The 15001-nt window shown below is 46.9% G+C and overlaps 1 non-coding gene across 1 annotated transcript; it reads right to left on the bottom strand.

Moving 5' to 3' along the window:
* Positions 1-14581: 14581 nt before the first annotated feature.
* Trnat-ugu (transfer RNA threonine (anticodon UGU)) lies at positions 14582-14656 on the bottom strand. The gene has a single exon. It is a non-coding gene; the product is annotated as a tRNA-Thr (tRNA).
* Positions 14657-15001: the final 345 nt, after the last annotated feature.

Raw genomic sequence — 15001 nt, 5'->3', positions numbered from 1 at the left:
GGTTAGTTAGTTAGGTTTAAGTAGTTCTAAGTTCTAGGGGACTGATGACCTCAGCAGTTAAGTCCCATAGTGCTCAGAGCCATTTGAACCTAAGGCTGATTCACCGAAACTGGTTGCTGTATAATAGAATCACATCAAAACGACGACTGCAGGTGTTTCATTTTTTTCGTAAGGACCTACGTTGTCAACAAGCCACTGTGCAAGCTGGTGGTGGCTGTATAACGCTGTGGGCTGTCTTGACATGAAATGAACTGGGTCCTCTGGTCCAGCTGAACCAATCATTCCTAGATATGCCTTTGTTCGTCTACTTGGAGATCATCTGCAGCCATTTATGATTCAAATGGCTCTAAGCACTATGGGACTTAAACATCTGAGGTCATCAGTGCCCTAGACTTAGAACTACTTAAACCTAACTAACCTAAGGACGTCACAAACACCATGCCCGAGGCAGGGTTCGAACTTGCGACCGTAGCAGCAGCGCGGTTCCAGACTGAAGAGCCTAGAGCGGCTCGGCCACAGCGGCCGGCGCCATTCATGGACTTCCCGTTGCCACCAACGATGGAATTTTTATGGCTGACAGTATGACGTATCACTCGGACACAACTGTTCGCGATTGATTTGGAGAACATTCTGGATAATTCGAACGAAAGATTTAATATGATTTAGTCACCCAGATCGCCCGACTTGCATCCCATAGTACATTTATGGGACCCAATCGAGGGGTCATCTCGGGCACAAAATCCTGCACCGGCATAACTTTCGCAGTTATAGACGGCTATAGAGGCAGCGTGTCTCAATATTTGTTGAGTCCATGCTACGCCGAACTGTTCCACTACGCCGGGCAAAAGTAGGTCCGATACGATATTTGCTGGTATCCCATGACTTTTGTCACATCGCTGTATACAAAGCAGTTTTTTAAGTCAAAAATAAATACGACGCGTACGGTGTCTAGGGCACAGATATAAATAAACCCATGCAACGCCGCGTTTCTCAGCTAGCCGAGAAGTAAAATAGGGTCGTTTGGTATTGTTCGTGACGTTGCCACTTTAATAGCCAGCAGTGTATGAATTCTGAAACCAGAGATCCTCCGCAATTGTTCGAGCTGTTGCCTCACTTCCGTGTACCTGCCAGGTGCCACGGCCGTCTGTTGCCGATACGGAGCTCGTCAGTCTGCACACCGCTGAGCAGGTACTTTTCCGAGGCGCGGAGCGAGCCGGCCCCACGACGCCCGCAGCAAGGCTGCAGCGCCTGGCTGGCCAGATAACCTCGGCCGCACCATAGCAACTCGCCACCTACGCACCCTCACGCACCATTCCAACACAGCATTTACCGTTCAGGTTTTCACTGTTCTGGTGGTTACTTTCGAGCCTTTAGAGTGGGCGCCAGTAGATGGGCCAGATAGAAAAAGTGAAGGACACGGAAGGCGGGGAGGAAACGAAGTGAAACTTCACGGGTTGATAGTGTATGTGATCTTAATGCAGTGATTACAAAATCGAATGAGATTTAAACAACTTGGCATATGAGTCCACTTCTCACTAAGACGTTGCACTCCCTCTTGCCTGGATGCACTAACTGATTCTATTGGTAAAGTTGTCATGAAATCGTTGTACGCTCTCCTGACACACGCTGGTCCACAACCGTGTTAACTGGCCCTTCGTACCCTGGATACTGACGCTGGGACGGAATTAGCGTCCAAGCTAACCCCACACATGTTCTGTCAGTGACCTAGGGAGTACCTCAGCTTCACGAAGACAGTTTCTTGAGACATTCATTGACCTGTTGAAAAATGGCAATACGAGACTGTCCAGAGAGAGGCAACAAATGAGGACACAGGATGACCGTGTCGTACCGTTGTACCGTCAGAGTACCAGCCGTGACCTGGTCATCCGCGACGACTCTCCACGCCATGATGCTAGGTGTAACACCGCTGTGCCTCTCCAAAAACAATGGAAGAATTGTCTTCCCAGGTCATCGCCAAACTCGCCGACGATCGTCAGTGCAAAACCGCGCTGAACACAAAGCGACATCATTCATCAGCATTCCAAGCTTCCCGTTCATGGCACCACTCAAACGCACCTGTTTGTGATTTGGTGTTAACCGCAGCCTACATATGTAAGGGTAATTCCGTAGTCACGTGGTTGTTGGTCTTCTACCACTGGTGCTGGACGATGCAGGATGTTGCAGGAGTCCATTACTTGTTCTCGGATGGCAGTTGTAGAGGTGAAGGGAGTGAAGTTGTGTCTGGTGCACAGTACTGAGATGTATCCCTGTGCTGCTCAGACATGATCGACCGGAACCTTGAGGACGATAATGCTTACTCTCACATTTCCATGAGATCCAACACCGGGCCACTGTCACGTCCGAATGCCCCACAAATCTACATATTGTACAATTCGACCAGCTGGCCAAGTGGAGACCCTGAATCACACGTTTTTGAAACTCTGCCATATACTGATTACGCTTCCTCAAACGAGTACACGACAGTTATGTCTCCTTCACAATAAAAACGCAGCGTTCAACGCTGTTCACGGCCCTTTATGTGCTTTACCAGGCGTGGTAACGACACTAAATACGAACAATACCAATGAACACTGGTGGTCGATATACGTTTCACAGAAAATTACAACCCTAATCGTTTGCATACCCGCCGATGGTGTGCACGTGTACGAAATTGACATCTGGCTTCTGGGTACATTACTTTTTTTGTCAGGCAGCGTAAGTACCTTCAGAGTTTCAGAAGACGACTACACTAAAATTGTGAGACATAGAGAAAAACTGCCTACTGCAGCTGGAAATTACATTCGCAACAAAGATGAAATGTCACTGACAGTATCTTTATTTCCATCAAGACTTATAGTACGTGAAGTACTCCTAGGCACTCGTTCAATGTCATGTATGTGCTTCCACACGTTATTAATAGTCTTTGACCCGCGATCCAATTTCCAAATTCTCAACAATATTCACTGTCAAAGTGGTAATAGCCACGTGAGACAGACAGCCTATTCGGATTGTTTCCAGTTGCTACCGTACATCAGCAGCACATCAGGTATACATATCTACAAAAAGCCTGATATTGCCGGTTACAGCATAACGTTTACCCGAAAACTAGCGATAAATTAGGTGAAAATGTCACAACCAGTCATCCTCAAAACTGGGACAAAAGAGGACGCAATTTGGCACTAAGAATTTGCCTCCTGTAACTCTAATATATAACGTGTGACCATTTAAGTATTGTTGGTGCATTACGTTACGTTGTGCTACGCAGCAAAACACTGTCCCTCTTGTCGCCAAACAACTGTTGAAGCCTTGAGAAAGGCTCCTCACTCTATTGGAGCTGCTGCCAATACACAAATGCGTAGTCACGGCAGACGTTCAGCAAACAGCCGAATGTTTACGTTCCATTCGTAATACCTGTTGCAGTTTACTGACAGATTACGCTTTGCCATGTAAGCAGGAGATCCCGGGTTCGAGTCCCAGTCGGGCACACATTTTCATCTGTCCCCGTTGACGTACGTCAACGCCTATAAGCAGCTAAGGGTGTTCATTTCATTGGGCTTTCATTATCAGTTGAACACCAGAGTTACATGTCTTGTCGCGTAGCTACAGTATAATACACAAAATGATCGACTTCGTTGCTCAGAATTAGCTATTCATCGCTACTCTCGTATTGTTTTATTTGCCACAAGTACAACTCAACCGCTAAATGTTGCAAAGAAACCTACTTACATATCTTCATCATCACTAAAATGTTGGTACTTTGCGAAGATATTGGTGAAGGGGCTATGTGAGGGTGGAAGTGGAAGCAGATCAATTGCAGAAAGAGGACGGATTGTATAGATTTCATAGCGTCAAATATAAGCAGTTATTATCCATCAGACCATATGTATTGAACAGTTGTCCACTGAACTTCGACCTGTACTACCAATACGTTTACAAACATCTAAACGAGTGCTAGTTCGAGAAGAAGTAGTGTTCACACTGATCAGCATTCAGGATACACGAAGTTCAGCTGACTAGACATGTGCAAGTGTGATATTCTGAACTATAACGCGGAGAATATCTGGTCGAAAGTATCTGGGCACCACTACGTAATGCGGAGTTGATCACTAGACGCTATGAGAGGTGGAACTGCGAGTATAAAAGGAAGTGGGGTCGAGTGTGTTGTTACTACAGAAGCTCAGAGTCTTTACATGTGGACTAGTCATTGAATGTCATCTGAGCAACAAATGCTTCAGGAACCTTTCAATCGTCCTAAAGCTGCTCAAGTCGACTGTTGGTGATGTGACTGTGAGAGGAAATGTGAAGGAACAACCACAGCGAAACCAAGATTAGGCAGAGCTAATGTACTGAAGGACAAGGACAGTAGAGCGTTTCGGAGAACGGTTGTAAAATATCGCATGAAAGAAGTGGATGGGTCGATTTATAAGTTCCAAAGTTCGGCCAGCCGCGCAGCTAGGACAATGACTTTCCTTGGGGAGTTCAAACAATGGGGTACAATGGGCGACCAGCTCCTCATAAGCAACACATGTACACTACTGGCCATTAAAATTGCTACACCACGAAGATGACGTGCAACAGACGCGAAATTTAACCGACATGAAGAAGATGCTGTGATATGCAAATGATTAGCTTTCCAGAGCATTAACACAAGGTTGGCGCCGGTGGCGACACCTACAACGTGCTGACATGAGGAAAGTTTCCAACTGATTTCTCATACACAAACAGCAGCTGACCGGCGTTGCCTGGTGAAACGTTGTTCTGATGCCCGTGCTGGATCCCAACGGCCTCGTGTCACTAGCAGTCGAGATGACAGGCATCTTATCCGCATGGCTGTAACGGATCGTGGAGCCACGTCTCGGTCCCTGAGTCAACAGATGGGGACGTTTGCAAGACAACAACCATCTGCACGAACAGTTCGACGACGTTGGCAGCAGCATGGACTATCAGCTCGGAGACCATGGCTGCGGTTACCCTTGACGCCGCATGACAGACAGGAGCGCCTGCGATGGTGTACTCAACGACGGACCTGGATGCACGAATGGCAAAATGTCATTTTTTCGAATGAATCCAGGTTCTGTTTACAGCATCGTGATGGTCGCATCCGTGCTTGGCGACGTCGCGGGGAACGCACATTGGAAGCGTGTATTCGTCATCGCCATACTGGCGTATCACCCGGCGTGATGGTATGGGGTGCCATTGGTTACACGTCTCGGTCTCCTCTTGTTCGCAATGACGGCACTTTGAACAGTGGACGCTACATTTCAAATGTGTCACCACCCGTGGCTTTACCCTTCATTCAATCCCTGCGAAACCCTACATTTCAGCAGGATAATGCACGACCGCATGTTGCAGGTCCCGTACGGGCCTTTCTGGATACAGAAAATGTTCGACTGCTGCCCTGGCCAGCACATTCTCCAGAACTCTCACCATTTGAAAACGTCTGGTCAATGGTGGCCGAGCAACTGGCTCGTCACAATACGCCAGTCACTAATCTTGATGAACTGTGGCATCGTGTTGAAGCTGCATGTGCTGCTGTACTTGTACACGCCATCCAAGTTCTGTTTGACTCAATGCCCAGGCGTATCAAGGCCGTTATTACGGCCAGAGGTGGTTGTTCTGGGTACTGATTTCTCAGGATCTATGCACCCAAATTGCGTGAAAATTTAATCACATGTCAGTTCTAGTATACTATATTTGTCCAATGAATACCCATATATCATCTGCATTTCTTCTTGGTGTATCAATTTTAATGGACTGTAGTGTATATAGTCAGTGCTAAGCGACGTATGAGGCGGTGCAAAGAGCGACGTCATTGCACAGTGGATGACTGGGAACGAGTCATTTAGAGTGATCAATCACGCTGTACACTGCAGCAATCCGATGTAGAAGTTTTGCTTCGGCGAGTGCCTGAAGAACTAATGTATAGTGCCAATAATGAAATAAGGAAGTTGTGATGTTAAGATACGGGGTATTTTTCGTGGCTAGTATGTGGTCTCCCTATTGCGATTAAGAAAACGCTAAATGTGGAGGCATACGAAGACACTGTCAGCATTGCGTTCTGCATACATTAGAGGAACAGCATGAAAATGCACCCTTTCGTGAAGCAGCTGCTGTGAGGTAATGTTATATGGAATACAACATTCCTGAAATTATCCTGGGGATTAAAAAGCCGCTGTAGTTGTTATTTAAATACAACTTAGCGGCCTCCTAATACCCAAGATGATTAAATGGCTCTTAGCACTATGGGACTTAACATCTGAGGTCATCAGTCCCCTAGACTTAGAACTACTTAAACCTAACTAACCTAAGGACATCTCGCACATCCATGCCCGATGCAGAATTCGAACCTTCGACCGTAGCAGCAACGCGGTTCCAGACTGAAGCGCCTTGAACCGCTCGTCTACAGAGGCTGGCCCCGAGATGATTAGTCCCAGGAATGTCTGCCCTATCTACAAGGTTTCTGGCAATTTTTAAAATGGATTGGCCTACCTAGAGTCCCCAGCTGAACTTGACGCAAAACCTTTGAGATAAGCTAGAACGTCGACTTCGCTGCAGACCGCAGAGTCCAACATTACTACTTTCTCTGGTTTCTGGTCTTGAGGTATGATGGGGTGCCATTCCTGCACAGACATTCAGACACCTCACCGAAAGTGTCCCTGACACAGTTCAAGCCGTCACAGAGGCGAAAAGTGAACACATCCCATAACAATGTCGAGTAATAGGTATTCGGATACATTTCATACGATGAGAGAGCAATACTAGTTCTATATAGGCACAAGTGCATCGAGGAGATCGATCATCTTACATTGTTGAACTCGGGGTTCCGCGGGAGAGAACCCCTACGTGCTTCCATGTTGACCCAACAACATCATCTATTACGATTGCGCCGGCCGTTGTGGATGAGCGGTTCTAGGCGCTTCATCATGGAACCGCGCTGCTGCTACGGTTGCAGGTTCGAATCTCGCCTCGAGCATGGATGTGTGTGCTGTCCTTAGGTTAGTTAGGTTTAAGTAGTTCTAAGTCTAGGGGACTGATGACCTCAGATGTTAAGTCCCATAGTGCTCAGAGCCATTTTATTACGATTGCAGTAGGCATGGGGTCATCAAGATCGGATCGCGAATCACTGAGAACATGTCGCCTGGTCGGACGAATCAGATTTTTTGTTACACCATGGCGATGAAGATGTCCAGATGCATATCAGCCAGGAAACGTCTGCTCGAAACATGCACCGTATCGCTGCCGCTGGCCTAAGAAGGCAGAATTATGCTATGGAGAACATTCACATGGAATTCCGTTGGACTGTGGTAGTAATCTAAGGCACCATGAGAGCTGTGTACTACGTGAACACTATCGCAGATCACCTGCATCCCTTCATGCCTGATGTCTTCCCCGATGTGAATGGCTTCTTCAAGCAGGGTAACTGTATGCCTCAAAATGGTTCAAATGGCTCTGAGCACTATGGGACTTAACATCTGAGATCATCAGTCCCCTAGAACTAAGAACTACTTAAACCTAACTAATCTCAGGACATCACACACACCAATGCCCGAGTCAGGATTCGATCCTGCGACCGTAGCGGTCGCGCGGTTCCAGACTGTAGCGCCTAGAACCGCTCGGCCACTCCGGCCAGCTGTATGCCTCAGATGGCCAATTTCGTGTTTCAGTGGTTCGAGTTGCATGATAGTGAATTCATGTTGACGGCTTCGCCGCCAGACACTCCTGATCTGAACGCGTTGGGATGCATCTGGGAAGATATTGTACACCACTAGCCCGTTAAGTACGGGAATTGTGTGACTTGTGCGTAGACATCAAGTGATTACACCGCTACGGGTCATCGATCAACTGACAGCCACGCTCACCGATAACGTCACTCAAGAACTTGCTCCCCATCCAGCGGCAGTATATCGTAGGTCGCTGGAGCAGCGGAAGATTATTTCCGCTTTCGAGAAGGGTCGTCAGATAGATGCACATAATTAACGTCCCTTGTCACTCGCTTCAGACTGGTTTAGAAATACGGAATACGTTTCGTGATCGTGTATTAAGAGCGTATAGGAGAGCAGGAACCTTCTCTGCTTGAATCAACATGGATTCAGCAAATAATGATCTTGTGAAATTCAAGTCACTCTCTCTGTTGTTCGTCTTTGAGATCAAGAGAGCAGCAAAAATGGGCGCCCAAGTACAGGGTGTTTCAAAAATGACCGGTATATTTGAAACGGCAATAAAAACTAAACGAGCAGCGATAGAAATACACCGTTTGTTGCAATATGCTTGGGACAACAGTACATTTTCAGGCGGACAAACTTTCGAAATTACAGTAGTTACAATTTTCAACAACAGATGGCGCTGCAAGTGTTGTGAAAGATATGGAAGACAACGCAGTCTGTGGGTGCGCCATTCTGTACGTCGTCTTTCTGCTGTAAGCGTGTGCTGTTCACAACGTGCAAGTGTGCTGTAGACAACATGGTTTATTCCTTAGAACAGAGGATTTTTCTGGTGTTGGAATTCCACCGCCTAGAACACAGTGATGTTGCAACAAGAAGAAGTTTTCAACGGAGGTTTAATGTAACCAAAGGACCGAAAAGCGATACAATAAAGGATCTGTTTGAAAAATTTCAACGGACTGGGAACGTGACGGATGAACGTGCTGGAAAGGTAGGGCGACCGCGTACGGCAACCACAGAGGGCAACGCGCAGCTAGTGCAGCAGGTGATCCAACAGCGGCCTCGGGTTTCCGTTCGCCGCGTTGCAGCTGCGGTCCAAATGACGCCAACGTCCACATATCGTCTCATGCGCCAGAGTTTACACCTCTATCCATACAAAATTCAAACGCGGCAACCCCTCAGCGCCGCTACCATTGCTGCACGAGAGACATTCGCTAACGATATAGTGCACAGGATTGATGACGGCGATATGCATGTGGGCAGCATTTGCTTTACTGACGAAGCTTATTTTTACCTGGACGGCTTCGTCAATAAACAGAACTGGCGCATATGGGGAACCGAAAAGCCCCATGTTGCAGTCCCATCGTCCCTGCATCCTCAAAAAGTACTGGTCTGAGCCGCCATTTCTTCCAAAGGAATCATTGGCCCATTTTTCAGATCCGAAACGATTACTGCATCACGCTATCTGGACATTCTTCGTGAATTTGTGGCGGTACAAACTGCCTTAGACGACACTGCGAACACTTCGTGGTTTATGCAAGATGGTGCCCGGCCACATCGCACTGCCGACGTCTTTAATTTCCTGAATGAATATTTCGATGATCGTGTGATTGCTTTGGGCTATCCGAAACATACAGGAGGCGGCGTGGATTGGCCTCCCTATTCGCCAGACATGAACCCCTGTGACTTCTTTCTGTGGGGACACTTGAAAGACCAGGTGTACCGCCAGAATCCAGAAACAATTGAACAGCTGAAGCAGTACATCTCATCTGCATGTGAAGCCATTCCGCCAGACACGTTGTCAAAGGTTTCGGGTAATTTCATTCAGAGACTACGCCATATTATTGCTACGCATGGTGGATATGTGGAAAATGTCGCACTATAGAGTTTCCCAGACCGCAGCGCCATCTATTGTTGACAATTGTAACTACTGTAATTTCGAAAGTTTGTCTGCCTGAAAATGTACTGTTGTCCCAAGCATATTGCAACAAACGGTGTATTTCTACCGCTGCTCGTTTAGTTTGTATTGCCGTTTCAAATATACCGGTCATTTTTGAAGAACCCTATAAATGCCGTGTTCATAATCTGCCGTAAGGGATTCGATGAAGTTGCCAGCTATCGTCTAGCGAAAAAAATATGGGCGTTTGAGGTAACGGGTAAGCTTTGTCTGTGGACTCAGGACTTCCTAGCAGATTGAACTTAACAAACACTGAAGCGCCGAAGAAACTGACATAGGCATGAGTATTGAGATACAGAGATATGAAAACAGGCAGAATACGACACTACTGTCGGCTACACCTATATAAGACAACAAGTGTCTGGTGCAGTTGTTAGATCGATTACCGCTGCCACAATGGCAGGTTATCAAGGTTTAAGTGAGTTTGAACGTGCTCTTGCAGTCGGCGCACGCGCGATGGGACGCAGCATCTCCAGGGTGTCTATGAACTGATGAACTGGGGATTTTCCCGTACGACCATTTCACGAGTGTACCGTGAATATCAGGAATCCGGTAAAACACCAAATCTCCGACATCGCTGCGGCCGGAAAAAGATCCTGCAAGAACGGGACCAACGATGACTAAAGAGAATCGTTCAACGTGACAGAATTGCACCCCTTCCTAAATTGGTGCAGATTTCAATGCTGGGCCATCAACAAGTATCAGCGCGCAAACCAATCAACGAAACATCATCGATACGGGCTTTTTCGTGTCCGCCGCTCGTGGTCTCGCGGTAGCGTTCTCGCTTCCCGAGCACGGGGTCCCGGGTTCGATTCCCGGCGGGGTCAGGGATTTTCACCTGCCTCGAGATGACTGGGTGTTTGTGTTGTCCTCATCATTTCATCATCATCCAGGAAAGTGGCGAAATTGGACTGAGCAAAGGTTGGGAAATTGTACGGGCGCTGATAACCACGCAGTTGAGCGCCCCACAAACCAAAACATCATCATCATCACACGGGCTTTTCGAGCCGAAGGCCAACTCGTGTACAATTGATGACCACGGCACAAAGCTTTACGCCTCTCCTGGGCCCATCAACACCGACACTGGACTGTTGATGACTGGGAATATGTTGCCTGGTTGGACGCGTCTCGTTACAAATTGTATCGAGAGGGTATGGAGACAACCTCCTGAAACCATGGACCCCATGCATGTCAGCAGGGGACTGTTCAAGGTGGTGGTAGCTCTGTAATGGAGCGTGTGCAGTTGGAGTGATTGCGACCCTGATACGTCTAGATCAGACTCTCACAGGTGACACGTACGTAAGCATCCTGTCTGACCACCTGCATCCATTCATGTCCATCGTGCACTCTGACGGACTTGGGCAATTAGAGCAGGTTATTTCGACATGCCACACGCCCAGAATTGCTAGAGAGTGGCTGCAGGAACACTCTTCTGAGTTTAAACACTTTCGCTGGCCACCAAACTCCCCAGACACGAACGTTATTGAGCATATCTGGGATTCCTTGCAACGTGCTGTTCAAAAGAGAGTTCCACCTCCTCGTAATCGTACAGATTTCAAATCCATACTACGTCGTATTGCGGCAATTCTGCGTGTGTGCGGGGCCCTACTCGATATTAGGCATGTGTACCAGTTTCTTTGCCTCTTCAGTGTATTACGAGGTGCATTCAAGTTCTAAGGCCTCCGATTTTTTTTCTAATTAACTACTCACCCGAAATCGATGAAACTGGCGTTACTTCTCGACGTAATTGCCCTGCAGACGTACACATTTTTCACAACGCTGACGCCATGATTCCATGGCAGCGGCGAAGGCTTCTTTAGGAGTCTGTTTTGACCACTGGAAAATCGCTGAGGCAATAGCAGCACGGCTGGTGAATGTGCGGCCACGGAGAGTGTCTTTCATTGTTGGAAAAAGCCAAAAGTCAATAGGAGCCAGGTCAGGTGAGTAGGGAGCATGAGGAATCACTTCAATGTTGTTATCACGAAGAAACTGTTGCGTAACGTTAGCTCGATGTGCGGGTGCGTTGTCTCGGTGAAACAGCACACGCGCAGCCATTCCCGGACGTTTTTGTTGCAGTGCAGGAAGGAATTTGTTCTTCAAAACATTTTCGTAGGATGCACCTGTTACCGTAGTGCCCTTTGGAACGCAATGGGTAAGGATTACGCCCTCTCTGTCCCAGAACATGGACACCATCATTTTTTCAGCACTGGCGGTTACCCGAAATTTTTTTGGTGGCGGTGAATCTGTGTGCTTCCATTGAGCTGACTGGCGCTTTGTTTCTGGACTGAAAAATGCCATCCACGTCTGATCCATTGTCACAACCGACGAAAAGAAAGTCCCATTCATGCTGTCGTTGCGCGTCAACATTGCTTGGCAACATGCCACACGGGCAGCCTTGTGGTCGTCCGTCAGCATTCGTGGCACCCACCTGGATGACACTTTTCGCATTTTCAGGTCGTCATGCAGGAATTGTGTGCACAGAATCCACAGAAATGCCAATTCTGGAGGCGATCTGTTCAACAGTCATTCGACGATCCCCCAAAACAATTCTCTCCACTTTCTCGATTGTGTCGTCAGACCAGCTTGTGCGATCCCGAGGTTGTTTCGGTTTGTTGTCACACGATGTTCTGCCTTCATTAAACTGTCACACCCACGAACGCACTTTCGACACATCCATAACTCCATCACCACATGTCTCCTTCAACTGTCGATGAATTTCAATTGGTTTCACACCACGCAAATTCAGAAAACGAATGATTGCACACTGTTCAAGTAAGGAAAACGTCGCCATTTTAAGTATTTAAAACAGTTCTCATTCTCGCCGCTGGCGGTAAAATTCTACCTGCCGTACGGTGCTGCCATCTGTGGGACGTATTGACAATGAACGCAGCCTCATTTTAAAACAATGCGCATGTTTCTATCTCTTTCCAGTCCGGAGAAAAAAAAAATCGGAGGCCTTAAAACTTGAATGCACCTCGTATTATTAACGATGCAAGGTACTCGGACGTAAAACTAACTTTGGGTGCGCTTCCAAGCCGTGTTGTAGAGCAGTTACCTATAATGTCAGGTCTGTTTCTGGGAGATTAAGTTTTGCAGGCGAAATGTTACAGCCCATGCTTTAACTTTTACGGACACTCGCACAGAATGTGCTGCCGAAAACTACAAATTTCTACAAACAATTTACGTCATTCGTGTGATATTTTCCCGCATCCAAACCAAAGGCACCATTTTTGTTTTCAATGGATAGTCGGGCGATCTATAGCAACGACACCCAGCAAGGAACTTTTTACGGTAGCGACTGACTGAGGAAGGCCCAGATTTTTCTTTCTTAACCGTAATCCCCCCCCCACCTCCACCACCTTCCTCCCTCCTGACTGTGGCACGAAATCACCCTACATAGGTCGTACTGTCTGGTGAGTAACGGAAAAGCTGTTACTATAGCATCATGCTGAAGCAGGAGGAAAGCTGCAAAGCCAACGGTAAAACTGAAATTTTCTAATTTTAAACTCGGTAGTCTAGAATTCCCTCACCTCAAATTCACACATTTCTCTTTCCATAATCCTGAAAGTTTCTATCATTCTCACAGAAACACCTTGTAGTAAACGTTATACCATGTTATGAGGCCCAGAGGTTTTCCTGAATGGTAGAAACCATTTTATGGCACTCTATATGGTTGTACTGAAAAGCAAACTGTTAGTTCTACGTCATAAAATATTGTAAACGCTGTAGCTGAGACGAGAATAGCGGAAAGGCGCTTACGAACGTTTCAGACACTCTTGTAATCGATCAGTTACGCAGTTCTATCTGTTAGCCTGACTGTGTCCAGTTTGTACGCGATCCTCTTGCACGAAGTGATGTCAGCTCATTTGATAGTTCGCATGTAGCGTGCAGTAGTCGTGCATACTGGCTGTTGACTTGCAAATCGCCCTCTAATGATACGTTCTGCGGCCGATGACGTAACGATGAAGGGGCTGGGGGCAACTCGTTTTACGCCAATTTGCCCGCAGATCTGCACTGGACAGGGTCGAGCGCTTGTGCTTGAGTACGGACGTTTTGCTTGTTATTACACTCCGGAAAGTGAGAGCAGCTCAACAGCGCTCGACAGATGAGGAGGTAATCAGCATAATATTTTCGTGCAGAGATCGTGACTAATTCTGATAATGCCTATTTCTTAGAATGACGACATGCTGCAGCATCGCTGGAAACCTCACCTACTAACCGTACAAGAAAAAGCTCACAAATAATAACCAGCGGATCATATAGATTGCGCCTCTCCGACATACTCCTCAGCCGCAAAAACATAATCCCCTCTTGTTCCAAAGTTGCCACTTTTTCTCTCCAGCAGAATTCTAGCATTCCTTCTAAATCCCCGAATGTAAAGCTCTTCATTCTGAAAACCCGCCACGTCTTAAAAATTTAATCATGGATATTCATGAAAATTTCTGAATACGGTTTGCCCTGTCATTAAACCCAAGGCTGTTAAACCTGGACGCTTGAAAACGCCGTCTGATTGGAGCAGTGATATTCCAGATGTGTCATAACTCTCTGAAGTCCTCCAGAAGGATTTAAAGGTGAACACTTACCGAAGACACAGTGCGACGAACTTTCATCGTGTACGTAGACGCGCCTTGTAGACTAGACTTGTGCAAAACAAATATGTTTGCTATTTGTAACTTATAATGCATCAAAAGATCTAATCTACAAACTGGTATGAAGGAGAAAATTAAATCCAGTGACACCGTTTCTGCAATTGCATGCGTCTTAGAGGTACTTTTCCATAATACAGCTCTAAATAAACGTTTAAGCAGGTGATGAATACGTTGTCGGAATCATAGACAAAGCCATGCATGTAGAGTAACGAAATCAAGAACGCCAAACATACTGTAAAGAAATTAGAATTACATTAATACCTTCAGCTGCCAGCGGGCGTTGATATTTATCAACGAGGACAGGTGAAAATGTGTGCCCCGACCGGGACTCGAACCCGGGATCTCCTGCTTACATGGCAGACGCTCTGTCCATCTGAGCCACCGATGGCACAGAGGATAGCGCGACTGCAGGGAATATCTCGCGCACGCCTCCCGCGAGATCCACATTCTCACCTTGTATGACCACACACTACATTCGTAGTGACCCACACTAACACACTCATTACTCGTGGAAGGCATTCTTGCCAAGTCCCGTAATAGTTCGGGGAATATGTGTGCATCCGCACAGAAGAAGAAGGTCATGGCCGGTGTTGCCAGAACTATATACTTATATGGTTATGGTGTCTGTTCTTTCGGACATATCCGAAAGAACAGACACCATATCCATATAACTGTAAAGAAACGTTATAACGAAGTGAAACTACAAAACGAATCACCCCTCACGGACGAATAGA

This window comes from Schistocerca cancellata, chromosome 2 (assembly GCF_023864275.1).
Source record: "Schistocerca cancellata isolate TAMUIC-IGC-003103 chromosome 2, iqSchCanc2.1, whole genome shotgun sequence".
Classification (NCBI taxonomy): domain Eukaryota; kingdom Metazoa; phylum Arthropoda; class Insecta; order Orthoptera; family Acrididae; genus Schistocerca; species Schistocerca cancellata.
Note: the sequence above shows the minus strand (reverse complement) of the source record. Positions and strands in the feature narration are given on the sequence as shown.